This window comes from Hyla sarda, chromosome 8 (genome assembly GCF_029499605.1).
Source record: "Hyla sarda isolate aHylSar1 chromosome 8, aHylSar1.hap1, whole genome shotgun sequence".
In the NCBI taxonomy this organism is placed as follows: Eukaryota; Metazoa; Chordata; class Amphibia; order Anura; family Hylidae; genus Hyla; species Hyla sarda.
This window is the reverse complement of record NC_079196.1, coordinates 53,444,655-53,457,097: the sequence shown is the minus strand read 5'-3', so window position 1 is coordinate 53,457,097 and position 12,443 is coordinate 53,444,655. Positions and strand designations below refer to the sequence as shown.

The 12,443-nt window shown below is 43.3% G+C and overlaps 1 long non-coding RNA gene across 1 annotated transcript in view; it reads left to right on the top strand.

Moving 5' to 3' along the window:
- Positions 1–11,801, top strand: part of LOC130283868 (uncharacterized) — a 63,189-nt gene extending 51,388 nt beyond the window's left edge. Inside the window, exon 3 of the long non-coding RNA XR_008846870.1 lies at positions 11,664–11,801. This is a non-coding gene — a long non-coding RNA (uncharacterized LOC130283868). The remainder of the gene's footprint in view (positions 1–11,663) is intronic.
- The last annotated feature ends 642 nt before the right edge of the window (positions 11,802–12,443 follow it).

Below are 12,443 nucleotides of genomic sequence, written 5' to 3'. Positions count from 1 at the left end.
GCCAGACATCTTAAGTCTTGTGGACGTTCCTGATGAGAGCAAGAAGATGGCAGAAAGGTCCAACTCTTATTGCCAGGGGGGCGTAAGAAGAGGACACACCGCTGAGTCCCTTCCAGTCCCAGGCCCTGTTAATGACGAAGTTCCGGACGGCGGCCATTTTGCTGGATATCGGTATAAGAAGTGGAGCACTTCTTATACCGATATCCAGCAAAATGGCCGCCATCCGGAACTTCGTCATTAACAGGGCCTGGGACTGGAAGGGACTCAGCGGTGTGTCCTCTTCTTCCGCCCCACTGGCAACAAGAGTTGGACCTTTCAAGTTCCACTTGGGACTAGGAACTACGACTTGGACGCCCTGGGACGGGACGCTGGCCATGGCGGGATCCTTTTGCGTGCTTTTCTTCCAACAGATTAACCCTTTCAGGTATGGCGGCAGACATCTTGGCACATAACATTGCTTCAGTACGAATTTTGCCCTTAATGTTCACGACTTCAGGGTTATCCTCAATAGCAGATGACAGTTTTTTCTTCACCTCCCCCTCTATTTCACAAGCGCCTCGGGTAAAACACATTCCATTGACAAAGTCCCATTCACTTTCTGGAGCAAACTTTATTCACATCAACATTTTTGCAGACAGTATTGGACACAGTTCAGACTAGGGGGGAGGACTTGTGGCATAAAGCCTACACCCGTATCCTGTTCGTGACGCCAAAAATTTTTGGTGGCGGGGTGTGTGGTGCAGGGCAGATGTTGTTACCCTAGGGGCAGATGGTATTAACCCCTTGTATTCGTGACGCCAGGGCATGGTTTAGCCTATAACCACCCAAAGGTATACCGCTGGATCCTGGGCTAGGCACGGGGGCAAAAAAAACTCTGACGCCAAGTTACGGACAACAGTTGGTAAAGTCTATTCAGTGCAGCCAGAGCCCAAGGAGGTGACAAGTGACTCAGAGACCGGCCCAGAAGAAGTGCATTATTGCGTGAAACCGCCGGCAGTTGCCTCTAAGCGCCCCACGCCAAGCACACCTGCCAGTCGGATGTTACACTCCTGAGACGAGCTGAACACACAGTACCTGGGCGGTGAGTGCAGGATTACCTTTGTTGTATTACCTAGTTTTACTTTCTGACATCGATTTCATTGATCCTAGCACAACCGCAGGACAAGGTTCCCAGGTCTGAATACCCACTTATTGTATCCTTTTCAGTTCCAAGTATTAATCAGTGATTTATGTCCAGGACAACTAGTGGTGCCACTCTGACTTTTTCTTTTTATATGCTGTATGTATACCTATTATTCATATTTCCCGCAGAGAGCTGTGATTGGCTGGAATCATCTGGAATTCTATCCACTTCACTGGCCAGCCGGAGTGTAGTGCAGATATGCGAGCACAGGAGAAAGCACCTCCATCTCTTCAATAGAAAGGACAATCGCATCGGGTGTCAGGAGTGACACCTGCTGTGATCTGTCTATTAGTACAGGCACTACAGCTCCCATCATGGAACAGTCTGTTCCATGCTGGGAGTAGTAGTACTACCTAAAAAAAAAAATTAAATAGAGAAAAAAAGTGAAACACACACACAAACTTTATTAAACACAATATTAAAACACATTACTAATAAAAATGTTTAAAAAAAAATGTATTATAAAAAATATATAATTCTTACATTAAATGGCCCCTTTCTAAATTTTTATTATTGTCGGCTACATTTTTAGATCCCTGCCCGCCCACATAAATTGATCCCTGTTTAAAAATTAACATTAACATTTTTTTATTTATTTTTTGGTCTTTCAATTTTCGGGAGCCCTATTTATTTAATTTTTTCGGGCGTGATGGCGCTTCCTTCTTTTCAGGATCGCTGCTGTCTGGGACCAGGGGATATACGGTCGGTGATCATACAGCTGTCGGGAGAAGGTGGTGACTCTTTGTTTTATATCTGTTTTGCTTTGTTTTTGTGTAGTTGGGAACAGTTGTCATTTGTTGTGGTGTGCTGATATGGTGACAGGAGATTAGTAAAGTAAAGTTGGGGTGTTGAGGATGCTAGCTACAGCCATATTGACAGTCTAGCAGTATCCATTGGTAATGTAGCTACAGGTTGATTTTATGCTCTTCAACTGAATATTTGCTACCTGTCATTCCCTGTAACTGGACAAATGCCCTTTATAATACGACCAATTTATCTGTTGTTTATATGTTATCTACATAAAATTCAATAAAATATAAATGTTAAAAAAACAAATAACTAATGATAGCCGGGACCCTGGGCTAATAGCGTGCGGCACCGATCGTTGTGCCGAGCGCTATTAACCCTTTAGACGCGGCGATCAAAGTTGATCGCCGCGTCTAAAAATGAAAGTAAACGCTTCCCGGCAGCTCAGTTGGGCTGATCGGGACTATTGCGATAAAATCGCGCTGTCTCAATCAGCTAGGACACAAGCGGAGACCCCCTTACCTTGCTCCGTCGTGTCCGATCGGCATTTGATTCCTCCAAGCCTGAGCTACAGGCATGAGCAATCGAGCCCCTATCTCTCTGATCCATGCAAAGCTGTGGCTTTGCAGGGATCAGGGTAAGAGATTGTTACGCCGAGCGCTCCGGGTCCCCGCTCCTCCCCGGAGCGCTCGCAACATCCTCGCTACTGCAGCGCCCCGGTCAGATCTACTGACCGGGTGCGCTGCGATACCGCTCCTAGCCGGGATGCGATTCGCGATGCGGGTGGCGCCCGCTCGCGATGCGCACCCCGGCTCCCGTACCTGACTCGCTCTCCGTCGGTCCTGTCCCGACGCGCGCGGCCCCGCTCCCTAAGGCGCGCGCGCGCCGGGTCTCTGCGATTTAAAGGGCCACTGCGCCACTGATTGGCGCAGTTGGTCTAATTAGTGTGTTCACCTGTGCACTCCCTCGCCGGATCTTGTTGCCATTGTGCCAGTGAAAGCGTTTCCTTGTGTGTTCCTAGCCTGTGTTCCAGACCTCCTGCCGTTGCCCCTGACTACGATCCTTGCTGCCTGCCCCGACCTTCTGCTACGTCCGACCTTGCTCTTGTCTACTCCCTTGTACCGCGCCTATCTTCAGCAGTCAGAGAGGTTGAGCCGTTGCTAGTGGATACGACCTGGTTACTACCGCCGCTGCAAGACCATCCCGCTTTGCGGCGGGCTCTGGTGAATACCAGTAGTAACTTAGAACCGGTCCACTAGCACGGTCCACGCCAATCCCTCTCTGGCACAGAGGATCCACCTCCTGCCAGCCGAATCGTGACAGAGATCAGTGTGTGCAATGTTATAGCCCCATATGGGAGCTATAACACTGCAAAAAAAAAGTGGGAAAAAAAAGTGAACAAAGGTTATTTAACCCCTTCCCTAATAGAAATTTGAATCACCCCTCTTTTCCCATAAAAAAAAATGTCCGAACTATAAAAATATATTGTTAATTAAACTGCACGGTCAATGGTGTACGCACAAAAAAATTCCAAAGTACAAAATAGCGTATTTTTGGTCACTTTTTATATCATGTAAAAATGAATAAAAAGCTATCAAAAAGACCGATCAATACAAAGATGGTACCGATAAAAACTTCAGAACACGGCACAAAAAAATTAGTCCTCATAACGGCCCGTACGCAGAAAAATTTAAAAGTTATAGGGGTTAGAAGATGAGAATTTTTTACATATAAATTTTCCTGCATGTAGTTATGATTTTTTTCCAAAGTAAGACAATATCCAACCTATATAAGAAGGGTATCATTTTAACCGTATGGACCTACAGAATAAAGAGAAAATGCACGGCGTAGAAACGGAAGCCCCCAAAGTTACAAAATGAAATTTTTCCTTAAATTTTGTCGCACAATGAATTTTTTTTCCATTTTGCTGTGGAGATTTTGGTAAAATGACTAATGTCACTGCAAAGTAGAATTGGTGGCATAAACAAATAAGTCATCATATGGAATTTTATGTGCAAAATTGAAAGCGTTATGATTTTTAGAAGGTGATGAGGAAAAAATGAAAATGCAAAAACGGAAAAACCCTGCGTCCTTAAGGGGTTGATGTTGAGAAGTCAACCGATTTGGTTTATTGCACAAGTTTCAGAAAATGTAGCATTGTAATACCTGCAGCTAGAAAAGAGAGAGATAGTAGGAAAAGAACTATCTGCAGTGTAACGGACGAGCCAAACAAACAGGGGTGTTTGATATTGGGTTCATGATGGCAGCTTTATGTTAAAGTGCTAATCCTGCCCCTATACGCTTATCCCCTATCTTATGGAGAAGTGTTTGTGGGCTGGAGTACCCCTTAGAAAGCTGAATTTTTTCACAGGTGTTGTTTTTAAGATGTAGACTAGGAATAAGAAAGGATTTTTCAAAATTCAACCCTTAAGGGTGTGAAAAAGGGTTTTTTGTTTAAAATCCCATACAAGTCTATGGGAAATATATGTTACTGCATAACTTCCAAGCGTCTGGCGATATTTCGATAATACTTAGTCACATGTTACTTATATGTCCACTTAAAATATAGGATTGTTAATTTAACCCTTAACTACCTACATTTGTGAGGGTTGGGGTTTTTGTTCAAAGTCCTATGCAAATCTACAGGAAATGTATGTAGAGGACAGGATATGAGGATGGGACATAAGGACGAGGTATGAGGACGGGATTTGAGGTCGGGATATGAGGACAGGATACGAGGAAGGGATACGAGGACGGCATAGGAGGATGGGATAGGAGGACGGGATAGGAGGACGGGATAGGAGGTTGGGATAGGAGGTCAGGATAGGAGGTCAGGATAGGAGGATGGCATATGAGGTCGGGATATGAGGACGGGATATGAGGAAGGGATTGTGAGGACGGGAAATGAGGATGGGATATGAGGTCAAGATAGGATGAAGGGATAGTAGGTCGTGATAGGAGGACGGAATAGGAGGACGGGATAGGAGGTCGAGATAGGAGGACGGGATAGGAGGTCGGGATAGGAGGTCGGGATAGGAGGTCGAGATAGGAGGACGGGATATAAGGTCGGGATACGAGGTCGGGATATGAGGTCGGGATAGGAGGTCGAGATATGAGGACGGGATATTATGAGGTCGGGATATGAGGACGGGATATGAGGTCGGGATATGGGTACTTCATATGGGGATGGGATATGGGTACAGGATATGAGGACAGGATATAAGGTCGGGATATGAGGACGGGAAATGAGAATGGGATATGAGATCGAGATAGGATGAAGGGATAGTAGGTCGTGATAGGAGGATGGGATAGGAGGTCAGGATAGGAGGTCAAGATATGAGGACAGGATATAAGGTTGGGATATGAGGACAGGATATGAGGTTGACATATGAGGACAGGATATGGGGACGGGATATAGGGTTGGGATATGACAACAATATGTGAGGATGGGATATAAAGTCAAAAGCTTCCTCCTTTGTTGATTTTCCTGCCCAACAAGGATTAGGAACGGAAAATCGGGCAACGCCGGGTACTCAGCTAGTTATTTATCAAGTTTAAATGATAAATTGGTGGGCACAGTTTGCATAAAAAATAGACCGCAATTATCCGGTCCTTGTCTACTAGAAAAATCTCCATATAGATAGCAAACTTACCTGAATTTCTGAACTCAGATCACGTGGGGTTTTAATGGTTCAACAAGCAAACCTTTGGTAACAACTGCCCCAACGGGAAACCCTGATCCAACAACATGGTAGCAAATCCATTGATCTTTACCAGCTCATGAAGCAGGTTGCGCTGTTATCCTAAGGACAACTGAGTTTGTTGATCAAAATATTGGGTCAGTTGATTTTTGCCCAGCAATTGGCCCAATTCAATGCAGAGGATATATATATATTAACACACACACACACATATATATATATATATATATATATTATTTTAATAAGATTTCATTATATTTTTTTTGTCTATTTTGCACAGGAGACCTATAATTTGGGGGCAGCTGCACGCACCGTAAAAAAAGAAAAAAAAAGCATGTAAAGGTCAGAAGCATTCCTTCTTCTATAGCAAGTGATTCTGCCATTTTGAACACTTGAAGGGGTTTATATATCCCACACTGTATGGGGATATATTGTTCTGGCCAATAGACAGATACTTTCCCCTGTCAATCTTCATATTCATTTGCAATATTCTCTGTTCAATTACACAGAAATATTCTAATTGTTTATTGAGATAAAAATGACAGTTAGGGGAAAGTATTTTTAGATTGGTCAGAATAGAGCATGTGACTTTATCAGCCAATCCCTCTTCAGTGTGGAATATATGAAGCTCTGTCCTAGTTACAAATAGCTGAACAATTGTGGGATGTTGCTGGACTCTCTATACCCTTGCCTGACCTGCAGCCCTGTGTAATATAGATAAAAGTTATATAACAAAATGATAATACATTATGAAAGAATATTCATGAACTTATCCTCCTGATCTAATTCTTCTTTCTCGGTCTGTTTGTGAATAAATACACCCTCCGTCCCTCCCTTCCTCCCACCCCCGGCTTTTCACTTATGCAGCCCTTCTTCTTACATGTATAGGGCCGCAGCTTGAGTGAAGCCGGGGGGAGAACGCCGCTTCCGGGTGTACGGAACGCGGCGCATGCGCGGCCCTCCCCACCAGACCGAGAAAGAAGGAGGATAAGTTCATGAATATTCATGAGGCGGGGTGCAGCTCCGCCCAGCTAGAATGACGTGTGGCCGAGTCCCAGATGATAACACCTCCCACTGAGTCCCAAGCCAGGGAATAACAGAAAACTAAAAATATAGATATCTTAAGAAGCGCTGAACCATTTTTAACCAGGTAAGGAGCGTTTTAATCAGGATCACCCGCACTACAAGCCTGTGTAACAGGTTTAGTGCGGGTGATTCTGATGACAGATTTCCTTTAACCTGTGACCTTTGTAGCTACTGTTTATTGATAATAATTATTTCAACTCTGTGCTGAAAAGAAAAAAAGTCTGCTATGTGGATTTCAATAATTTCCTTTATGTATCACAAAAATAAAGAAATAAAAGATGTAAAACTGATACTGTGGCCATGCCTGAATTTGTAGGCAACAAAATTTTAATGTTCTAAAGCGAAATTATTTTTTATTAAAAAGCAGTGAACAATTTTTGTGAGCAGGGCAGGGAACTGAGAGCCCCGGCCAGCCGATATTAACATGCAAAGCAGCCTGTGAAAATGAATAGAATACTGTAATATAGTATTACAGTAAAGGTTAGAATAGACAAATACTATTCTTAGACTGGTGCTTTATATATATATAACATTCAATATTTCTAGCTGCGATGTTCTGCAGAAATAGTTTACACTGCCGTGTGCAGAAGATTGAATCAGCCTGTTGTACAGTTCTGCCGGGATGGATTTATTTTGCTAACATTTTTCAATAAGGGGATATAGTGACTAAAAGTACCACTATTAAATATACCAGGTTTATATACAAAATACACCCGTACGGCATAACGAAACGTGCTCTGGGCACAATGGTACATTTGCTGTATGGGTGTATTTTATATATATAAACCTAGTATATTTAATAGTGGTACTTTTAGTCTCTATACCCCCTTATTAAAAAAATTTTGCTAATTAAATCCATCCCAGCAGAACTGTACAACAGACTGATTCAATCTTCTGCACACACCACTCTAGAAAGGGAGGAAAAATGAAAAAAAAAAAAAAAAAAAGAGATACTGGGCGCTCTCTGGCGTAGTAGATAGGATACTGGAAAGAAGAGGGAAGGGTCAGTACCACACCTATGCAGTGGTACTGACCTCCAAGAGTGAACGGGTGGTCCGGAAAATTGAAAAGGGGTGGGCATAGTGAACAATAAATTATTTAAAACTATATTAAATAGTTTTAAAGAATTTCTTGTTTACTATCCCCACCTCTTTTCCATTTTCCGGACCACCCATTCACCCTCCATACTCAATTCCACTCATTCATCACAATATTTATTTATTTATTCATATCAATAAACCTTTCACCATTCATCCACTGCGCCATATTCTATCATCCCCACTAATCCTGGACTCCCTTCTAATCCCCCCCTTTTGTTCCCACCTTCCCCCCCTTAACTGTTTCCCCCCCCATACTGCATTCCCTCCCTCCCTCACTCTAATCAGATCCAACTAGCTATGTTGCCCCCTCCTCCTCCTCCAGATTATGTAAGGTCTATATCTGGTGGGCTTTCCATGTAACCACAGATGGTGGAGCACACCCATTGCCCCTGTATCACCCAGCGCGATATGCGCTCCCTCAGTTATTTCACTACACATATACACACTCCCCGACACACATAATCACAATGCGCAGTCGCACCATGCCGCGCTCCTTCAGTCCTCACGCTGTGGACACGCATGCGCATGGACGCGCACGTCCGTGCGCATGCGCGCCACGCCGCGCTCTGACAGTGCTGCTGGGGTCAGGACGCATACAGTGTCACCTGGAGGTTTTAATGCATCAGGACCTATATAGTGTCACCTGGATGCTACAGTACATCATAATTTCTATGAGCACTAGAACCTTCATTGCCTTCCTATACCTCCTTCCCCTAATGTTATAGGTCATCATCACTACGGACTTCAGTACCTCCAGGGATTCATACCTATCTGCTATCATAATGCGAAATGTTTTAACATAAGGACCTGCTGTCTCCCCTACACATTACCATACCTTTTACATGACCATCTATACATACCTTTTTATTGGTGTCATTATGATGATTTTATCCTGATTATCACTCTTTTATGGAACTTACCCAAAAGGGGCATCCGGATTTATATATATGTCTATGTTTATATGTTTTTTATATACCAACCATGTATGTATACTTATATGCACCTTTGCAGTTTTTACTGTGGACCTGAGGAAGGCGTGAGAACACACCGAAACACGTTGTCCAGTTGTACCTTTTATACAAGAATAAATAAAAGTATCCTGTGTATCTATTGGCATCTCGATTTCATCTAAACAGTAGCGCTTGGGAGACAGAACCCCCGCATTTTCTGTGCTTCCTTTTCCTATATACCTCACCACTCTGGTAGAGTGAGCTCCAACATGCAAATCCCCCACAGCTGATGAAGCAAGCTGCATTTAAGGCCAACAAAAGGCGGCATAGATTGTGGGGAATGGCCCCCACCCTACACTTGACCATTCCCAGTAAGAGCCGTCCCAGATTGGCCTTCCAGCCATACTACAGCCACAGTGTAAATCTGCATTGCAGCACAGACACTGAATAAATACCGTCTTTCTTCACCAAGGCCAGGAGCCTTGGTGACACATATTGACCGTCCACTATTATCCCCTTCACCTTCTCACAATATATAGTGGGTACTAAGAGACACAAATGGTTCCGTGACACTGTTGATTACACCAACAACTGTGTCTATATTTGGGATCACCAATCCTCTACACAAATGCAATTATTGGCGAAAGGTTTAAGCTTCTGCCCCACCTCCTCACCCAATTGGTTCCAGCTCGAACTGGACTGTATACAATTCTTCAGGAAATTTAAACTGAAAGTGTGGTTTGCTGGCAAAACTAATGAAAGTACTGGGACCTCTATTTCTTCCTCTCCACCTTCTGGTTTTGTAGCATCTGATTTTGATCTACATGTTACTAGTAATTTTAACTCCCAAGTTATATCTGGTGCCATTGAAACATATTGTAAGCTAGTCAAGCAGGACTTGGCAAAGATCCGTACCTCTGATACGTACAGGCACCAATTTAATCTATCCAAAGCTCAACATCTTGCCATTAACGAGTTGGTCCATGATCACAACTTCGTCATCAAACCCGCCGATAAGGGCGGGGCGGTTGTGATGGTGGACCGCTCGAAGTACATCATCGAGGTCAACTGCCAACTGGGGGATTAAACCACCCACTTGGAGTTGAACTCGGATCCCAAAAATACTATTGCCAGGAAGATTAGTGTGTGTTTAGAACCTGCGCTACAAGAGGGGATCATCGACAAGACCCTATTTGATTTCCTTACTGTTACTCAGCCGACTACACCTTTCCTGTACATTTTACCAAAAATTCATAAATCTCTGACAAACCCTCCCGGAAGACCGATGGTATCCGGGAGAGAATCAATTACTTGCCACATTTAAAATTTTTTAGATCAAGTCCTGAGACCATATTCCTCCAATTCCAGATGATATATGCAGGATACCACTGATTTTTTACACAAAATGTAATCCATCAATATTCCACCAGACACCATCATTGCTACTCTGGATGTGACCACATTGTACACCTACATCCCCCATGGGGCAGGGATGGAGGCAGTACAACAGGCCATCACTCCAGATCACACATCAGCAAAATGCACTTTTCTCATGTCACTTCTCGAACTTGTACTTAAGAACAATTATTTTCTTTTTAATGACCAATTTTATTTGCAGTTGTCAGGGACCGCCATGTGCACCAATGTGGTGCCTACATACGCCAAAGTGTTCATGGCTGCCCTGGAGGAGATGTCAACCTATCCGTGCCACCACTTCAGCCTTGTGCTCGGGTGGTGGCACTATATAGATGACATCTTCCTCATCTGGACTGGTACCCAATCACAACTTTCGGATTTTCTTACTTTTCTTAATAACATCAATTCTCACATTTCCTTCACTCTCACATTTTCTACACAATTGATACACCTCCTTGACACACTGGTAATCATTCAAAATGGCCGGTTGGTCACGGATCTATATACCAAGCCTACTGACAGTAACTCGTTACTCAGGTACGAGAGTCATCACCCACGCTCCATGGTGAAATCCCTCCCAACCAGTCGGATGGTGCGGGCTCACCGCATCGTGGGGCTGGAGGGTGGGATTGACCCAGCTCTTGATACAATGATGAAAAACTTTTCTCAAAAAGGTTACCCTTCAAAATGATTGGAAACCAGTAAAAATAGGGTCTTGTTGATGGACCGCGAGACCTTAATACAGCCTAATGACAAACGAGAAATACTGCCTCACATTGCCTTTATCTCTACATACAACGAGAGGGCCGGGGCAATAACTAGAGTAGTACGAAAACATTGGGGGATCCAGAGGGACAGTTTCCCAGAGATACCAAAATTTCGGTACCCACCACTTATGTCGTACCGCAGACCATCTAATTTGCTAGATAAATTAGTCAAGACAGATGTATCCATAGGTGACAATGGTAGACCCAAATATCTAATGACTAATAAGAAGGGTTCTTTCCCATGCAGGGCTTTCCCTTTATCAAGCTGTCCACGCATGATAAAGGGCTCTACATTTTGCCATCCCCAAGCACAGAAGGAATACAATATCAGATTTTTCTTGACTTGTATTTCTACTTTTGTTGTTTACATTTAAATTTGTCCCTGCCAAAAAACTTTACGTGGGAGAGACCACTTTGGAATTCAGGACCCGCCTCAACCAGCACAGGTACTCCATACGTAAAAAAAAGTATGGATTTACCTGTGTCTAAGCACTTTGTTGAGGCGGGCCACACTGAAAACGATCTACGTTTCATGCTATTGGACCACGTTCCAACCCCAAAACGTGGTGGCAGTAGGATTAATCTGTCGAAAAAATGAGAACTGTTTTGGATCTTAACACATTTTTTTCCAAATTTTTTTTTCTACTTTTTCTATTAATGTATTTGGTATTACTATATTATGTATATTAATACCCATTTTTATTTTTCTCTAGATTCTGAAACTTATGGTGTATAGGGGCAGAGAGCAGAAAACCGAGCCAGCGCTTTTTACTAACGATATAATATTATTCATTGTAAGCCTTACGAAGATACACATATGGATTGCAATAATAAAAAAATTCTGCAATGAATAATTTCTGTAATGTAATTTTTAATTCACATTATCCCACTTGCATTTTTTTTATCTCCATTCCACATTTATATTTGTATTATTACACTTTTCACAGTTTTATATTATTTTATTATCACTCATTTCATATTTACATAGTTATTATTTTTATTAGTTATTTTTATTTTATCCAACACTCCCTTTTCTCTTCACATGCGCCCCATTGGTTTCCACATTAGTTACACTCCACATTTACTTGGTCCAGTTATTCCATTACTGTTATCATTCGGCAGGCTGGATGTGGATCCTCTGTGTCAGCGAGGGATTGGCGTGGACCGCGTCGGTGGACCGGTTCTAAGTTGCTACTGGTATTCACCAGAGCCCGCCGCAAAGCGGGATGGTCTTGCTGTGGCGGTAGCAACCAGGTCGTATCCACCGGCAACGGCTCAACCTCGCTGACTGCTGAGAAGGCGTGGGACAGAAGGACTAGACAGAGGCAAGGTCAGACGTAGCAGAAGGTCGGGGCAGGCGGCAAGGTTCGTAGTCAATGGCGATAGCAGAAGATCTGGAACACAGACTTTGGACAACACTAAACGCTTTCTCTGGCACAAGGCAACAAGATCCGGCAAGGAAATGCAGGGGAAGTGAGGTTAAAAAGACAGGG